Below are 18,056 nucleotides of genomic sequence, written 5' to 3'. Positions count from 1 at the left end.
CATGATTTCCCCTTGGTGAATCCATGCTAACAGTAGGGACTTTTTCATCTCTATGCTTGTTGATGGCCTCCAGAACATGCTGTTCTATCTGATTTCCAGGGATGGTGATGAGGCTGACTGGTAAGTGTTTTCTCAGGTCCTCCACCTTGCCCTCTTTGAAGATGGGAATAACATTGCTCAGCTTATCCATTAAATATTCTTTGTTGCTTTTTTAGCTTTTTGAAATGGCTATATCCAGGAATATGCATTTCTCATTTCTTATTATAAAAATTTGTAATGCTCACTCTGTTTTCCCATGACACTCATTCCTCTGTGTACAATTAATTTGGTATTTTGAATTCAAACAACACTTCATTTTTAATTGGCTTGTGAAAGTTAGAGAATGAGAAATTTGATGATATGATAATGAGGTTTACCTCCTTTGCAAAAATACTTCTAAACCTCAGAAATCAATCCTTCAGATTTTTTCATTAACATTGCATTTCATGGTATACACAGGTAAAACTTGAATGAGGCTGTAACTTCAGCCAGATCTCTCAGAAATGTAAAGAGCATTAATTTTCCACTTGCTCTTAACCATCAAGTCTGTGAAGTATATCCTGTGATTGCAACAAAAGTAAAGCCACCTGGACTTATTCAGTTGTTTTGTTTTAGGTTTTTTTTGGGGGTCAGAATTTATGGTAATGACAGAATTTCAGTCTTTATTAAAAAAAAAAAAGACAATTACTGTCTAGAAAGGAACATTTTGTCTCTCTGGAGATGCACTTTTGTTGAACTCATTCAAACTGAGAATTGTCTGTGAAAAGGGCAATTTGAGTTTAGCTCCTTTTTCTCCTGCCCACACAGTGGAAAAACATTTTTTTTTATTTTACTCAGTTTTTTTAACCTTGTTGTCCTGTTGTTGAAAGTAAATTCTACTTAAATATCCATAACTGAAGTGATGAATACTTAGTTATTGTGTGTGTAGCCAAGCATCCAAGGAAGCAAGAGGAGAGCAGGCTCTTTATTGTCAATGTCCTACATTTAGGAGATGCTATGGACTCTTTGTGGCAACAAGCTCTTGAGAGATTGCTGTGAAGTAGTTTGACCTGTGGGACACATTCTGGTGCTCAAGTCCATGCATGACAGAAAGATGTAGTTTTCTGTGGAAATCTTCTGTGAAAAAGCTGCTAAACAGGAGACACCATTTCTACCATGTCCCTCCTTGCTGCAGTGCCATGCAGGCATTTCCCATCTGAGAAGGGAAAAGCGTGAAGCCTACATGAGTGCTGAGTAGGGAACTGAATACTCCTGTAAGCTGGCACCTGGGGACAGGCTGTGCCTGGGCATGGGCAGGCAGCCCATGTGGGCCCATGGGCTCCACCAGCCCTGTGGGTGAAGGTGGCTGCATCCAGAACAGAGACCAGCAGGGCTTAGTGTAGCTGCTGGATGCTGGATATGGATGCTGGATATGGATGCTGGATATGGATGCTGGATATGGATGCTGGATATGGATGCTGAATATGGATGCTGGATATGGATGCTGGATATGGATGCTGGATATGGATGCTGGATATGGATGCTGGATATGGATGCTGAATATGGATGCTGGATATGGATGCTGGACCTCGGCCCTCTCGGAGCCCATGGGAAAGCAGCTGCGCCTGGGCCAGCGCCAGCATGGAGGGACTGCAAGAAGACAGGCCATCCAAAATTCCTACTTAGGCACTTTCAGGCTCCTGTTTTCTCTTGATGGCATGATGGCCTGGAAATAAGCAAGAGCAGGAGGGTCAAGAGCCCCTCACCCACTGCTGGGTGGTCTCCAGAGCCTGGAGCAATAGCTGCCAATGCACAAGCTTGGCTGAATAGCCATGGGAACTATGGAAACCTCCCTCTTGGTCCAGCAGCCCAGCAAACACTCTGCATTTTTGCTGATTTCCAGACAGCAGTGGCTTCTCTGTGCCAGTGGGTGCCCAAGGTGTCCCTGGCCTCAGCTGACTAGTGGTCCATAGCAGGAGTGCTCTGTGGGCCTGGCACTGCCTGGGTGTCCTGGCTGACCACAGGCATTGCCATGGGCTGGCACATGTGGGCTGGGAGAGGGACAAGCCCTGGGTGCTGCTGGATGGAGGAGGCTGGAGGCCTGGTGGCACCCACTGCTCCAGCTCCACTGGACCAAAAGTGAGGGCCTGTGCACTCACTCCTGTGCCCAAAGACATCAGCCCCTGGGCCCCAGGGGTCTAGGACTTCCACTCTGCCTCCTGTGTCCTGAGCACTAGAAAAGCCAACATTGCATTCTCCCTCCAGCAAGGCCAAGCGTATTTCTTGGAGTTGTGTTCTGAATAATCTACATGCTTATTTGACAAAACTTTTTCTTAAAGAAACCAAAACAAAGATAAAAACCACTGCAATTATACAACTTATTTTCAGAAGCATTTATTCTGTATTATTATTTGTTCTCCAGCCAAAACATGGAAATATGTTTCCAAACTGCTGTTGTTTAGCACCTGGCCTTTTCAGCCATATCTTTTAACAAAATCTTTTAGTTTAATCTTTTGGTTAGCTCTTATGTAAGAAGAAACTCTGCCTTGATAAGGAACGTGTTTCTGTGTAGTTACCCATCTGCAACTGCCTGTAAACTCTGATGGTGAAAGTGAGGATGACTGATCAGGCACATCTCAGGACTACAAAACAGGCTGAAAGCTGTTTGGTGCCTGTTAAAATCAATGGCAGGTTTAAATGGATGTGATTGTAAACTGAGCTCTGCAGCTTTTGCAATGTTTCAAAAGCATCGCTTGCTATAATAAAGGATATCAAGGCAGAAAACAAAAACAGTGTTCATATTATGTCAGGGGAATGAATGATATAGTCAGTAGCTTAAAAAGTTAAATACCTACTCTGTAATAGTTTTGAGGGAAAGCTTGGCAATTTTTAGCAAGTGAAAATGGATCACTGAAATGTATTTAAAATGCATTCCAAATTTATGGTAAAGTTCTGGAAAGTTGTTGGATTGGGACTTTATATTGTTTTGTGTGGTAGGAACATTTAGATAGTCTTGAAGGAAATTTTCCCTAGGACATCAAATAGGTCATTTTGCTTTTTGCTAACTCAATTTTTACAAGAATGAATAAAAATTTTGGAACATTTCAGAGAAAATGCTGAAGTTCTGTGGACTGCTGGAGGCAGCTGGAGGCCAGGTAGGTACCCAAGGCATCTGAGGTGGCACTGGATGCCTGTTTTTGGCACCTGAAATGAGCCTCAAGTCAACCCAGCCAGTGGAACCTGGTGTTCCATCTCACCATAAAGCAGACCCTTGTTCAGTGGCCAGCTAAACTGCAGCACAGGCTCCACAAACTGTACCAGGTAGACACCTGCTGAACATGAAGGGATTTATACATGCAGAGCACAACTAGACACTCATTACACAATTATCTCAATCTTGGTGTCAAGATATCATTTCCAAATGAAATATTGCAATGATATAATTAGATGATGGAAAGAAAAAGTATTTTTTAACTTTAAAAAAACCTTTAACTTTTTTCTTGAATCAAATTGATTAAATGTACTACAAGTAAATGGATTGCTGATGACAACTGAGGTGTTAATTTTGGGTGACAAAACAGTAGATTTTTACCTTCACTAATAGAAATGCTCTCTTTTTCTCAGTCTTTTATTTCAGTAGTTTAATGTTAATCAAACATTTTGTTTCTCATCCCTTTCATTCATATCCAAATGGCTTGGAGACATAGCTCTAGGCATTGGCATACTATCTAAGATAGCTTATTTCTAAAACATCCTTGCTGATTAATAGTTTGCACATGTATTATACATGTACTTGGAAGGAATGTTAGAAGTGATGCATGAACTGAGAGCTTGGAGAATTGTGTGAATTTCAGCAGGAAGGTCAAAAAACATCTCATTCATGCTACATGCATGCTCTTGTGGATAAAGAAACACTGTTTTTTTTACTCAAGAATATTGTTTGTTTTTTGGAAAGAGGAAAACAGGATGTGTATGTAGTGTGCTTACTGTGGATCAGAGAGAAATCTACCAACAAAGTATATTAATTTCTTCCATAATCAATTTTTCTTCAGTAATAATACATGTTACTGGAAGGTGACAAATTTGTCTAAAAGGAAAATGCATACTTGAGGTTTCATTTTACACATGTGCACACGAACAAATCTGCTTTCCTTTTACTGGAATATCACTGGAGCACCACTAACTCCTGTGGTTGATTATACATTTCCATTCCATGCTTCTGTTTTCATGAGGGGAACAATAACTACTTCTCAAAAACATTCATCTTTCCATTTTCAAATGCCTTGAATTTTGTATTTCTTTTGTATTGGCTGAAGGTTTATGGGAAGAATGAGAAAATAACTTCCCAATGTTCTCACATGGGGTTTTTTTATCAAATCTGGACCAAAAAAAACCAAAAAGCATGGAGTGAGTCAAACATAAGCTCGATTTAAGTGGAATATCTTATACTATGCCAGTGAAAACTGGATTTGATTTCAGTAGTTATGAAATCAAATAACTACTTGTTATTTGCAGGCCCATGTGGCTTTGGCTGTGCGGTGCTGAGTGCACAGTGAGATGGGGAGCTGGCAGGGCAGGTGGCTGTCCCTCAACACATGGGTCACCAGGTCATTGGTGACACTCTTCCTGCTGTAGCATTTAGTATCAGAATGTGATGCCAAAAATTTCCTTTTTATGTAGCTGTTTTTAGACTGACTGAACTCTGGCACTTACAAAGGCCTCACAAACTTGGGCCAAAGGCCAAATCCCTCAGCAGAATAAGGAACTGATGCCCGCTGGAGCCAGACTAACACTCTCACTCTGACTAAGGTTTCCTCTCATCTTTTTTCCTCTCTCATCAGTAAGCTTCTTCTTATCCTCTGGCAGATCCATTGTCCCACCTTTTTGCCCATTGGGATGGAGTTAAAGTTACCATCTTCAGGATGGACTCAGTGTGCAACATCCAAACAGCTCTCTGGCCTGCAGGTCTAGGGAATATCCTTTGTAAGCATTACAGGTGCTGTAATTGTGGAAGGAGAGCTATGTGCAGCTGGAACAATAGTAAGTTTGAAATAATAATAGGGTTTTCTGTAGCCTGTTCTAGATTGATTCTATGTAACAAGTGTTTGCACAGTAGCTTGTACTGAGGCACTGTGGTGGCTGTAATTCTGGCAACCTCATTGATAAAGGTGTCCTATTCATTTCAATGATCCCTGTAGAGGAGAATTAAGATGGCAATCTCTACCTTGTCTTGAAGCGTCCACTGGGGTTTTCTTCAGACCCACTCTATGCCTTCTACCTTTCTGCCCTCAAAATGAATGTCTAGGGCAAATCCCACTGCTTTCATCTACTGCTACTTTGGTGAAGCTGAACTGTAAGCATTTTGAAGGGTGAAAAATCCATAATTTAAATGGGAATGTATATGACACACTGAAATGACACCTAGAAGTACAGTCCTGTAAGAGTGATATTAGAGCCAGTTGACTAGAGTCAAGCACAGCCTGAAGCCCTCAGAAGGAAGGGACCTAAAGAGTTGTCCCACAAAATAGCTGAATACAGCAACTAGGAATTCAGGAGGTACCATGAGTGGAAAATATTTGACATCAGAACAGGATGCAACCTTGAACTCAAAAACAGAGTGATGCTTCAGTTTGCATCTGAGACTTCAGCTCTCAGCCAGGAAGGTGTTATGTTAAATTTTCTTTCATCTTCCTGGTGAAACATTGCAATTTTTAATGCTGTAAAATGTTGTTATAAAAAACCCCAGACCCTCAAGGTCTGTCTGTATTCTCTGACTCATATTCTCCATAAGCAGCAAAACCAAGCAGGGAGGTATAGAAGAGGTAATAGAAGAGATCAGGGAGCCCAGAAGGAAGAAGGAATGGCAAATCTCAAGGCATTTTGATGACATTGCAAAGTTTGTATGCCACTTCTTTTTTTTCTACTAAGTCTCTTTCTTGATCTTGATCTATTTTTCACTTGATCATTTGAGAACATGGTAACTAAAGACTTCACCTTGCATTGTGACCATATTTGTGATGACAATATTAGGATGAAGTTACTGCTTTCAAAGCCTCTTTAAAATTTGCTTGGTATAAATGGAAATTGTTAGGCCTATGAAATGAGACTATAACCACATCTAAAAACAGGTCAGCAGACAATATACTTGGGGGTGTGTGATTATCTAAGGATATAAGTTAGTTCTATTCAAAACAGTCTTCATTTTGAAAGTGTGATTCAGATATGCTTGCAGACATGCTTTCACTTCTTAAAGAAGTGAGATAATGAGGCTTAAAGTGGATTTATCATTGCACAATAGCAGCATTTCACAATCTGAAATAAAATTACCCAAGGCCCTCATAGTGCACGCTCCATGTTGCATGCATCTCCCAGGTGAAAGGCAGGTGGTTGAAGTGATTTGAAAGCACAGTGTGATTGCATCAGCCAGGTGAGAGGCTTCTGGGGAAAAGCCCCAGCCCTGAGTCAGCAGAGCGTGGTGTGATACTGGCTGTGCTGGAAGTGGTGCAGAACCTCCCTGCCTCAGCAGGAGCCTTGGGAAAGGTTTTGGCTGAGAAAGCTCTCCTGACACCTACTCCCTCTGCTTTTGTTTTCACATTTTCACAAAGGATGCAACTGTCTCTCTTTGGGGGAACATTCCCTAGGGTGCCCTGAGAGTGATAGGTGTGTGGTTTTGCCCAGCATTTACAAGGATCATACAACAGGAACATGGGAAAACAGGAGGAAAATTGAGATGGACGTGTCCTTGTTCCAAACATGTGCATTAAGGCACCTAATGTGACAAATGAATGTTCTGGAAAGACTAAAGACCTTTGAAATTAAAGTGGTGTAGACTGTACAAATGCTATACTCATCAAGGAGGATTGTTGCATGACACAGCTTCTGTATTTTCCAAAGCATTTTTTTCTGAATTGCTTAGCACATCTGCGTGGTGGATTATAGGATAAATAGGCAAGGGAGAAGTAACCATAATTTTTACTCATGAGACTACAAGGGATTGAAACCTGCTACTCTTGTAGTAGTGTAAACAAAGCTGTAATTCTCAGTTCTGTCCCCTTTACTGCCCTGAATGGGAGTATCCAGGTCAGTATGGTTGATCCTTTCATAGCAGTGAAAGGGTAGCTTGCATCAGAGAGCAAAATTCTCCATCTAGCTAGTCTGGTACAGCATATGCTGATTGAAAGAAGACAGCTGCTGTATGCTCATTGCTCCAAGGGGAATGCAACCTATGAAGGAAGAATGTGCATCTGGGGATCTCAGCATTTCAAAGGGCATAATAGTCAAGAACTCTGAATGGTACCCTCTAAGAAAAAATATAATGCCTCCTCACTGATTCATCGTTCTTTTCATTCTCTCCTTCAGTCTCACAGGACAGGGACATGCCTAGTTAGTATGACTTACATAAACAAATGTGTGTGAAAATTCAACCCTCTTAGAAATTTAATTTCTTCAGATCCCTAAGCAGCTGTTCAGACTAATAATGAGTTATTGAACACTTATTTTTTTTGTTCAGCCTTTTACTGATTTTGCTAGATGTGCTGCAATAGCTTAGACCTCTGACTATGTGAGGTAATGAAAGAGGTGATGATGGGGCTGGATTGTGAATAGAGAAGTCCAGTCACAATGTCACCAATATACAGAATGCAGACTTCAACAGGGGCCTGGAAGATGATTTGTGAACCAATATAAAAGCTGAGAAGGAACTGGATGGGTACAAAAGCTGACCCTAGCTATATATTCCAGTGCTGCCTACATGGGGAGATGTCATCACACAGCATTACCATCTTAGATAATTCCTTAAAACCACAAAGACTGCAAGTACTCATTTTCTGCATATTTCTCCCACATCAATGAAAAAGTTATATAGAGGTGAACAAAAGCCATTTAAACAAAAATTGTTAATACAAATATCTTTATTTTTTAGCTGCTAGAATGGTTAGAACATTATTTAAGTGGTGATTATATCCACCCTATTTTTATATGCTTAAACTATTTTGTCTCCTCTATGCACTCAGAGACCTGCAAATTTTCTGGTATTGGTTTGCATATGTTAATGGTATAATTTGTTCCCTTTCTGGACTAAGTGCTGAAATTGTGTCTTATTACTCCTAATGGGAATGCTGCTTTTAATTAAAAATGAAAACCACAATAATAAAATAGATTATGGCCAAGCCCCTAGCACCTGACCTTCATAGAGTCAGCTGCACAAGCACACAGCCATTCACCTCATCTCCTCCTCTTGTTGCAATGTCCTGAAGACTTGAATTTATGTAATATAACTCTTAAAACATGTGAACATTTCTTGGTTTGTCTGACTTTTTGGCCAGGAAATGTAGGAAAATATCTAGGAGAAAGCTGCCATTTTCTGAGCAATTAATTTAGCCAATTCCCAGACGTCACCCTACAAGGACTGTGGGCCCTCATAGTGGAAGGGCCAAGGCTGGCTGGTTTAGACAGACCAGTTGGTTTGGCACTATGGAGCAGTCCCCTCCCATCATTGTGGGAGATTTGGGAAAGAGAGCAGGAAGAGCTGGTCCAGCTTAACCAGCTTGTCAAGCCAGATGTTGTTGGTTGGTTTGAGGTTTGACAACTCTGTACTAAGTAAATTAGTATTATGCACATTTTAGGACCTAAATGCTCTTAGTAACAATATAGGTGGAGATGTTTCATGATAGTCTAGTGCTTAGCTGGCGCATATTTTTCACTTTATGGCAAATTTTTAGTATCAACAAATTTATACTGATCCTTATCCTGCCTTTGTGATTGCTATCACAATGAAACTCACTAAAACTGTCTTCCTTTTATACAGCTCTTGGTCTGAAAGAAAAAATTCAAGCCATGTTATATAGCTGGAAGTCCTGATATCTTTCTGATATCTTTATCTAAGATAGATAATCTTATCAATTATATCTATATAATTCTGTAGCAATACCTTGCTGTTGTTTTCAGTAGTTCTTCTTTTGCTTTTTAGTGACATATTAGATTTTCATCACTGTCACTATTTTATCAGTGGGAAAGTGGTGTAGGGAATATTAGTTAAGGTCACATTCCCAGGAAGTTGGTTGCAGTGCTATAAATAACTTTTATAAGTAACTTTTTACCACTTCAGTTACAGCAGAACTTACAGGCTTGATGTTGAATCACAGAATCACAGAATATCCCATGTTGGAAGGGACTCACAAGGATCATCGAGTCCAACCCCTGGCCCTGCACAAGACCATCCATGAGGATCACACCGTGTGCCTGAGAGCACTGTCCAAACACTTCTTGAACTCTGCCAGGCTTGGTGCTGTGACCACTTCTCTGGGAAGCCTGTTACAGTGCCCAAACACCCTCTGGATGAAAACCCTTTTTCTAATATCCAACCTAAACCTCTCCTGATACAACTTCAGGCCATTCCCTTGGATCCTGTCACTGGTCACCAGATAGAAGAGATCAGTGCCCCTCCTTTTCCCCTCACAAGGAAATTGTAGATGGCAGTGTGGTCTCTCCTCATAACTTTACCTGGCACCAAAGTGAAACTGAGAGGCCGGTCGGTTTCAGGTTCCCCCTTTTTGTCCTTCTTTAAAATCTGCCTTCTGAAAGCTTCCAGTCTACTAGGAATTCTCTGGATTCCCAAGACAGCACAAAAATAATTTGAGAGGTTTTTTAATGACATCATCCAGCTCTTCAAGGATTCTTGGATGAATCCAATCAATCAGGCCCCATAAATGTTTAGGGATCCATCTGGAGCAGCAGATCTTGCACAATTTCAGGGTCAGCTGGGAGATGATCATTCTTGCAGTCATGGTCTTCCAGGTCAGAGCTCTGAGACCCCTTTGGTCTGTCATCCACACTGAAGACAGAGGCAAAGTTACAGCAGGAGTGATAGTGATAGTAGATAATGTATGTTGTGTGAAAGATAGATCAGAAATGAGCTGCTTTTTTGACTTGAGAAAATTAGGAATTTAAGAAAACTGCTATTGCAAGCCCGGTAAAAAGTACTCTGAGCAGAACTTGATAAAGGTGTGTTTGACTCTTGTTATGAAACTGATGGTGCTCAAGAAGATGCAACTCTGTCTAATCCCCTTTATCTAAACACCAGTTGTAGCTGTAGGCTTATGAAGTGGACAGCCTTGATGCAAAAAAAGATACTGTCAGCCCAGGTCACAGTGTATAAAGAAAAGAAGAAAGCCTTGTCTTGGAAACACTTGGTGAACCATTTTATTTTGCAGTTGGTTGATCAACAGTGCTTCTGAGAATACTTGGGATTTCAAAACCTTAACAGTAGCTCTCCAGAGGTGGTTTTAGGGACACAACTGGAATATGGCATTATGCAGATGCCACCTTCTATTTTTAGAGAAGAAAATGTTTATTCTTTTCGCTTCAGTATAATCAGAAGAATATCACTTGAATGTGACTTTTCCTGCAAATCAGGACAAATCTACTAACACACTTGTCTTGCAGTACAGTGGAAGTAAAATGTATGCTAAACAAAATTTTAAAAATGGAACATAATACTAGTGGACTAGAAGGGAGAGGGAAAGAATCAGCAGATGGACTTGGGAATGATTTCTCCCAAGATGTTTATGAAATCTCATTTTAATCCCCAAAGTTTGGGCTGGGAAACACTGAAAACACAGTTTTGTTTGTGTGAACTGATGTTTCCAGAGGTTTTGGTAATGAGTTTCACAGGTTTCATTTAATTGCTCTCTGTCTGGGAAAACAGCCATGAATTTGTGACTGATTGGAAATCCAGATGTAAAACTGAGCCATTTTTTGCAGCCGGACTCCAGTGGACGTAGTGAACAGTTAAGGGAAAGTACAAAGTGTTCCTGAGGGAACATTTGGGGAGGGAGGAGTGTGGACTGTATCCCTTTTTGCAAAAAAGACTACCACTAGCAGTTAAAAAAAAAATTACTTGCAAGGGAATGTAGAATTGTTTCTGAAGGAGATGTGGCATGTTCCTCATTCTAAAGAAAAAAAAAAAAAAAAGCAAAAATTTGTGTTTGTCTCAGGAAAAGAAATCAATAAGTGCACATTTATTATAATGTTATTAGTTGCCTTGCTTGATTTCAAAGAGCTATATTCCCTCCAGAAAGAGATGTCCTTTTGGACATCCTGCATGAAGAACTACTTTGACAACCTCATCTGAACAGAGCACTGAGTATGGCACTGAAGCAGAGAAAGAGCAAAAGGTGTCAACTTGCTTCCTCTGCCTGTTAACATCTGCCTCCTCCATCCTCTTCTATAGCTAGGCATGCTTTTAATGGGTAAGGACAAAAGACTCTCAAGAAACAGGATGGAACCTAGAAAATGAGGATATTGTAATAACGGCTTTTCTTAAACATAAAAGCCATTTTACTGCTTATATTGTGTAATATCAATTTAGATTGATATATTTTTTCTTGTCAAGTTGTATCTTTTCCTTCTAGAGGTTCTTCCTCAGTGACCAATTTCTTTGACCTCAACAGAAAACAGAACCCTACCATGTGCTGATCCTTTAATCAGTTGGCAGAGACACACCCTAGGAGCTCCATATCTGTTTGCATGGACTAGTTTAAAGATTCTCCTATAGGAGAAACAGTCTAAAACATTATTTACCATGACCACAAACCTAATTTGTCACTCTGGTTGCACTGGGAGCAATGCTGAGCTTTGACTCTGGCTGGGTGGTTAATGAGCCTCAGGCGGGCTGGGGCAGTGCCCTACCACTCCTGATGGGAAAGCAGAAGGCAAAAATCTCTCTCAGCACTTCTGTTGCTTCTTGGAGTACGTGAAGCTGCTCCAGGTATGCACTGTCTGTAGCCACACTAGTGCAATAATTTGGAGACATTGAACCATCAGCTGTAGAACAAAAAATTAAGTTCTGTGGAGATACAGTTATGAGTGGTATGATCTCCTTATCAAGCTATCATGCAAGTAAATAGCCTCCATTTGTGGTAGAAATATTAAAGGAGTTAATTTGCTTAAATTTTGCCTGTCATATGAAGCCTGTAATCAGAGCAACTCCAGTCTCCTTGGGTATTCCCTGTGGAGTACAGAGATTGTTGCCCAAATACTGACCAGGCAAAACTTTCTCTCTTATAAGACAACAAACAAGATGTAACTCACAAGTTATTTTTGCTTATGTAAAATAGTTTCAGCTATCTTATGTTCCTCCCGCTTTTGCCTTGACCCATTAGCTGGCAAATCCTCACAGGCTTGCACCAAAGACAAATTTCTTCACTGTGTACCTCATCATGAGCCAAAGGGTGGATGGATGCACCTCTGAAAAGCTGACATCAAGGAGGAGGTCCCTACTAAAACACAGTAATAGCTATGACATTTTGCTATGTCACAAAATGCTGTTGAAGTATGGCAAGATTTTATTGCAGGAAAAGGGATGGAGTCAGAAATAGTTGAATAGTTGCTGTGTTTTGTTAACAAAAAAGGGGTCTTAGTTTCTGAGTTTAGCGTGCCTATAGTTGGTAAGAAATCTGAAAACAGATTACAGTTGTAGGATTTAATTTATAATTACATATTATTACTGTAACAGAAGAGAAAATATTATGAATTGAGATCCACTATGAACAAGAATTGTCATAGGCATTAACCTTTGTAATTGATTTTAGTCATCTGTGACTTGATTATGAAAATGCTAGACTTCTGCAATGCACTTGGAAGAAGTAGGCTGGGCATGTGAATCCTGCTGTAAGTTGATGACTGTATTTTATCCTATCTCTTGTGACCTTTGGCCTATTTAAAGCAAATATCAGGTGACCTTTTGCATTTTGTTTCATCAGAAAAGAATGCTGGATGCTGTCTTTAATAAGCAGCTTTATGCAGCAGCTATGATGCAGAAGGGTGGATCAAAATTATGTTTAAGGTGGAAATGTATTTCATTTAACTACAGACAGAGAAGAGTCCAGAACAGCCACTGAGAATCCCTGTTGGCGATGGACAAGGATCCCAACAACCCTAAGCAAGCATTTACAAATGAGATCTGTTGTCCCCTAGTGATTTTTGGTTTTCTCTGTCTGGTATAGGAAGTGCATGAATGACTAGATTATACCTAGACAGTTTCCACCAAGACTAACAAAGTTAGGGCAAAATAATTCCACTGGGAAAAGAACAAAGGTAGACTGAGCTCTAACAGGATGTGACCTCTGTATGGGGTACTGAGCAGAGGTACCCCATTTATGGGGTGTCAAATGGCCTGTCAAAATGCCTCCCTGATGAAAAGTAGTCTAAATCCAACCTAAAAATCAAATTAAATTAGAACCAAGCAGAAGCCAAGAATTTGAAGCAGACAGCTCAGTCTTGGGCAACCCTTTGACAGGAGACAAATATCCCAAAAGAGTGTAATTAAATCATGCTACTCCTAAGTAACCAGGCTATGATGACCCTCAAAAGAAACTGATATAAGGATATGAGATCTATTATTTTTTTCAACATACATATTTCTGATTTTTGTTTGTTTATTTTCATATGTTTTTTTCTTTTGTGTGGGGATTTTTTGTGGGTTTTTTTGTCAGTGTATTTTGTTATGTTTCAGTTTTTGTTGTGAATGTACATCACTCTTAGGTTGTCTGATAAAAGATGGCCTGGCTTTTTTTTCTTTTTTTTCTCTTTTTTTTTTTTCTTTTTTTTGTTGTTGTTTTTTGGTTGTTTTTTTTTTTAAAGAGATCTCGTGTTTCATATATTTACATTGGTGTTCAGGAACCAAAAGTGATGAGTTCCTGATGTATTTCCCAGGCATGCACACACAGTCCTGGCCCCCGTGCCAAGACACCTACCAAGATTCTTACCACACTCTTGCTGCAAGATAGGAGTATCTAATCCTTGGTATGTTCTCATTTTGAGGAGCACTGCGTCTTTCCACGTTTCATACCACCACACCCACCAGGCTTTCACTAAAGTCTTCTCAAGGTGATTATCAATGCAGCACAATACTCCTGAGCAGTGGAATGGCCTAATGGAGAATAAGGGGAAATCATTAAGATTATGTCACATTTCCAAGCCATCAGAATCGTGCAGATCTGGAAAGCAAATGTTGAACTCAGGAAAACCTTCATGCCGCCCATTGTTAAGTGAAAGCCTGGGAGAAAAATGAACAAATACATTGCATGTTTTTCTAAATATTGCTAAACTGCTCAGAATAAATGTTCTAAAAATGCTCCCATGAAAGAATAGTGAATATAATAGACACATTTTTGTTGGGACACATTCATTAGCTTGAGGAATTATCCGTTTCCTGATGACTTCCTCTCTTATTAGTACATATTAGATCTTTCCAAGCATGTCTGCCTTGTTGCCATCTAATCTCTTCATTGAGAAGTGATTTAAATTTCACATTTGTAGGGCATGTGAGAAGGCTTACACCAATGGATCACTAAGAAGGAAATATCCCAGCTTGCTGGTAGAAGTGTCAGCTAAATGGAATAGTTTGGGGGCCTTTGACAACACCTTGATGAAGGCATTGCTGCTGTTGGACATAAACAAGGCAGATGAAGCTTTGTTTAGAGGGAAATGATATAATACACCATGGTGGCCAGAATGTGTCATTCTTTGTCTTCATAATAAATTAAAACACAGAACTATTAATTTCCTAGGTAACGACAGACATATTGTTTTTGCTCTTGATCTTGTACAATACCTCAAAAGAAATAATTTGTCTTCTATATTTAGCATCCAGAATTTTTTTCTTACACTGAAGTTAGAAGAAGATTGCAGTAAGAACTGAGGACCTTGACATTTTCACCAGTAAAGGATTTTTTCAGGTGCTTTTGTTCTCACCGAGAAGAACCTGGCCCCCAGCTTCCAGCTGGGCAGGGCATATCAAGCTGGATCTTCTGCAACTTTCCTGCTGACCATCCCTCTTACTTTTCAAAGATGACACCTGTGAATCAGCGCTTCAGGCATGTCACAGTCAGCTCTTCTATCCTCACCAAGACAAAAAAGTCCCACAGGCAGATCTTCAAGCTCACCTCAGCTACTCAGTGGTTCTTCTACTCCCTGCCTCATGTCCTGGTTTGCTTTTTAACCTCCACCCAGGAGCTTTCTCCTCCTTTCATGACTTTTTGGAGAATTTGGTTATTGGTGCTAGGTTCTCTAAAAACCCATATATATATATATTTCCCAAGATGGCTAATTGTTTTCTCTAGTGAGCAAGAATTCAAAGTAGTCCAACATCCAGTCTGCACAAGTACTCTTACAATAATATTTTACTTACCTCCAGGAGTCCAAATGTCCAAATGTAACTTTCTTGTACTACATCCATGCATTGTTCATCTGTATATAGTGAGTGAGTGTTGCCAATGAATAGCTCAAAAATTTTATTAACAAATGAATTTGAAAGGTCGTATTGTGAAAAGAAAGTTTTCTTTTTGAGGACTGCATTTGCTTTCAGGTAAAATTTCTTTGTCTTTATGCTTCATTGTTTTTCTTTTTCATGTTTTTTTCCAAGACCTATCATCCATCCAGTATAACTGAGCTGTTTCCAGCAAAAACTTCTCTTGTTCCACATTTCAGGATGAAGTTATAGCTAAAATGTTTGTTCCAAATCATTTCTCATGAAAAATATTTTCTCTTCTAGCTATAAAACTGTGTGACCCTGTTATTTTCACTGAGATGGAAACTTAGAAGTGTGGACACATTCTTCTCAGAGATTTTTAAGAACATAACTTGGAAGACTTCACAGAAAGAGATGGGCTGAGTGCTCATTACTATTCCTCCTTGTCTAAAATATTCCTACTTGTCTACAATATCACTGTAAGCCAAGAGTGAAAGTGGTTTCATTCTGCCTTGAAGAAACAGAGCAGGCCATTACCAGAATAACTGGTGACACCACTGCCACTCTGGCTCAAGATTATCTCGTGCATAAGGTGTGCATTAGCAGGCACTTGCTCTGTTCTTTTCTTTAGACTGCTGTGAAGCCACTCCAAAAAACTCCAGGGGTGTCTGTGGTAGAAATCCTTGTGCATAAATTGACCCTTCCACACATTCCAGTGTTCCTGCTTTGATATCCTTTTCTCCTCAGCTGCAGGTATGCTGCACCATTGCTGTCAAATTCAAGTATGCTAATCTCCCTGTGCATTACTCTGAACTTCCTTCTGCCTGAGAAAACTTCCCAGCCACCTTCAGAGTGTTTGTGCTGTAACTTTGAAGTTACACTAACCTGGACAAGGCTGCCAGCAGGGAAATCTCACTCTTTATTTCCTTTTCCTCTCTATGAAGTATTGGATTTGCACCTTTTGCAAATCAACACAAGGCTGCTGTGGGCAGAGAAATGGTCTGTTCAAATCCAGGTAAATTCTTGTTCTGAGGGTAACTGATCATAGGAAAAGACATCTGAGCTTGTGTTTTATCTCCATCTGTATTCCCACAATCCTGCCTTACTGTAAATAAAGAAAATTGGCTTATTAAAAGTTAAAACAACACTCGATCGTCTTCTGTTTCCCAGCTTTCTGCTCTTCCAGATACCTTTGAAAACTAGTCTAAAATTTAAAATCAAAACAGGCAGCTTCACCTGCCATAATGAATAGAAAATATTTGTGCTTCCTACTGGTCCCCTGTCCAAAATCATTATTTCACAGGGACAGGTCCACTGAATGGTGAGAATGTTTCCACAGCTATCATACTGTGTGGGCTTAAGGAAACAAAATTTGCAGGGAAAGCTTCATTCTTTATTAAACTAGCTGATAAAAGTGAAAAAATTAGGTGGCATTTCAGGCTCAGAATTCCTTCTTCAGTTCAACCAAAATCATTGTTTTCCACCTATAAATATGATTTTCTGTTGTTTGTTTCAGCCCTCTTACTGATGGATGAGGCTGTATGGGCCTGAGCTCTGGGAGGAAACAGAACATCACTGCTGTTGATCATTCAAGCTGTCATCACTAATCTGGGAAGGATTGTGACTGCAAAAGAAGTCTCTATCTCTCAGTTTGTGCCTCATTCAGGGATCTCAGTTTTACCCCAAGAAGTTGTTTGAGAAGAGCACATTTCCAAAGCTGAGCACTGGGATGCATGTGACACAGTCAAATCTCCCAAGACTGTTTTCTGAAGGAATCCATATGCTTGCTACTGTCAACACTTTGCTTAATAGCTGTAAAGTTGCATTGATTTTCTCAGTAATGTAATGTCCCAATGACATTAGGCAAGAATGCCTGTACAAATCTGTTACCACATACTCAGCAAGTATTAGCAGACAAGAAAGAAGCACAGCTCTTCAAGTACTGGGAGAAAGGTTGTCCTAGTTCTTTGGAAATCATCTTTGTTTCTTCTTTGACCTAGCAAAGACCTAAAACTGCCCAGTGGTTTCTTCAAGGTTTTGCAATCATGAGGCAGAGCCCAGCAGCTTTCTGAATTCACTTGATAAAAGTGTTTGGAAATGATTTATCAGAAGAGGTGAAGCAGGACTAGCTATATTCACTCCTGGTAAAAAGAAAGGGTCAGTGGTCCTCAGTGAGAAACTGAGCTCACTGTTCTGTGAGGCAGGGGCAAGGCTGTGATGGGGCAGACCGAGGAACATCTGGGGTTTCAAGCAGAGAAGAAAAAGTACAACAAAGGGTAGAGCATTACTGTGATATTACTGGCTCCTCCTTTTTGCAGCACAGGGTGCAGAATGGCACAAGGAAGATGCTTCAGCTCTTGTACTGTATCTTTTCTCTTGTATGTGGAAGCTGGCAGAGGATCTCTCAGTTGTCCTTGCACAGACATCTTTGCCATCAATCTGCACTGAGCCCAGTCCTGTCAAGTGAATGGAATGTCTGGTATTGATACACAGAAATCTCAAACTGAGGGATTTTTTGCAAAGGGGGAAATCCTGTACTCCATTTTTTTTCTCTACAGCTCCTCTGGTCCCCTCCTCCCACTTCCACACCCTGAGCCCAAGTTTGTAAGCCTTTTGAACTATTTTAAAAAATGTACAGCTTGTCCTCTAAGACATAGGAAATTACATTTGATGGTCTATTGTATAAGAATTTCCATATTTAGACAAAAATCAACAGATATAATCTCTGATTTCCTTTCCACTATACTCCTCATATTTGCCTCTTCTTTCATTGCTTGGTTTGGTTGCT

General features: G+C 40.1%; 1 long non-coding RNA gene across 1 annotated transcript; it reads left to right on the top strand.

Annotated features, from left to right (window-relative positions):
- Nucleotides 1-23: 23 nt before the first annotated feature.
- On the top strand, nucleotides 24-17,188 carry LOC147655407 (uncharacterized). Its single transcript, XR_015279005.1, has 3 exons — nucleotides 24-120; nucleotides 3,127-3,173; nucleotides 16,785-17,188. It is a non-coding gene; the product is annotated as an uncharacterized LOC147655407 (long non-coding RNA).
- Nucleotides 17,189-18,056: the final 868 nt, after the last annotated feature.

The sequence above is a fragment of the Cyanistes caeruleus genome, chromosome 1, assembly GCF_971803275.1.
Source record: "Cyanistes caeruleus chromosome 1, bCyaCae1.hap1.1, whole genome shotgun sequence".
NCBI classification, from domain to species: domain Eukaryota; kingdom Metazoa; phylum Chordata; class Aves; order Passeriformes; family Paridae; genus Cyanistes; species Cyanistes caeruleus.
The sequence above is the reverse complement of the archived record's forward strand: the minus strand, read 5'-3'. Positions and strand labels throughout refer to the sequence as shown.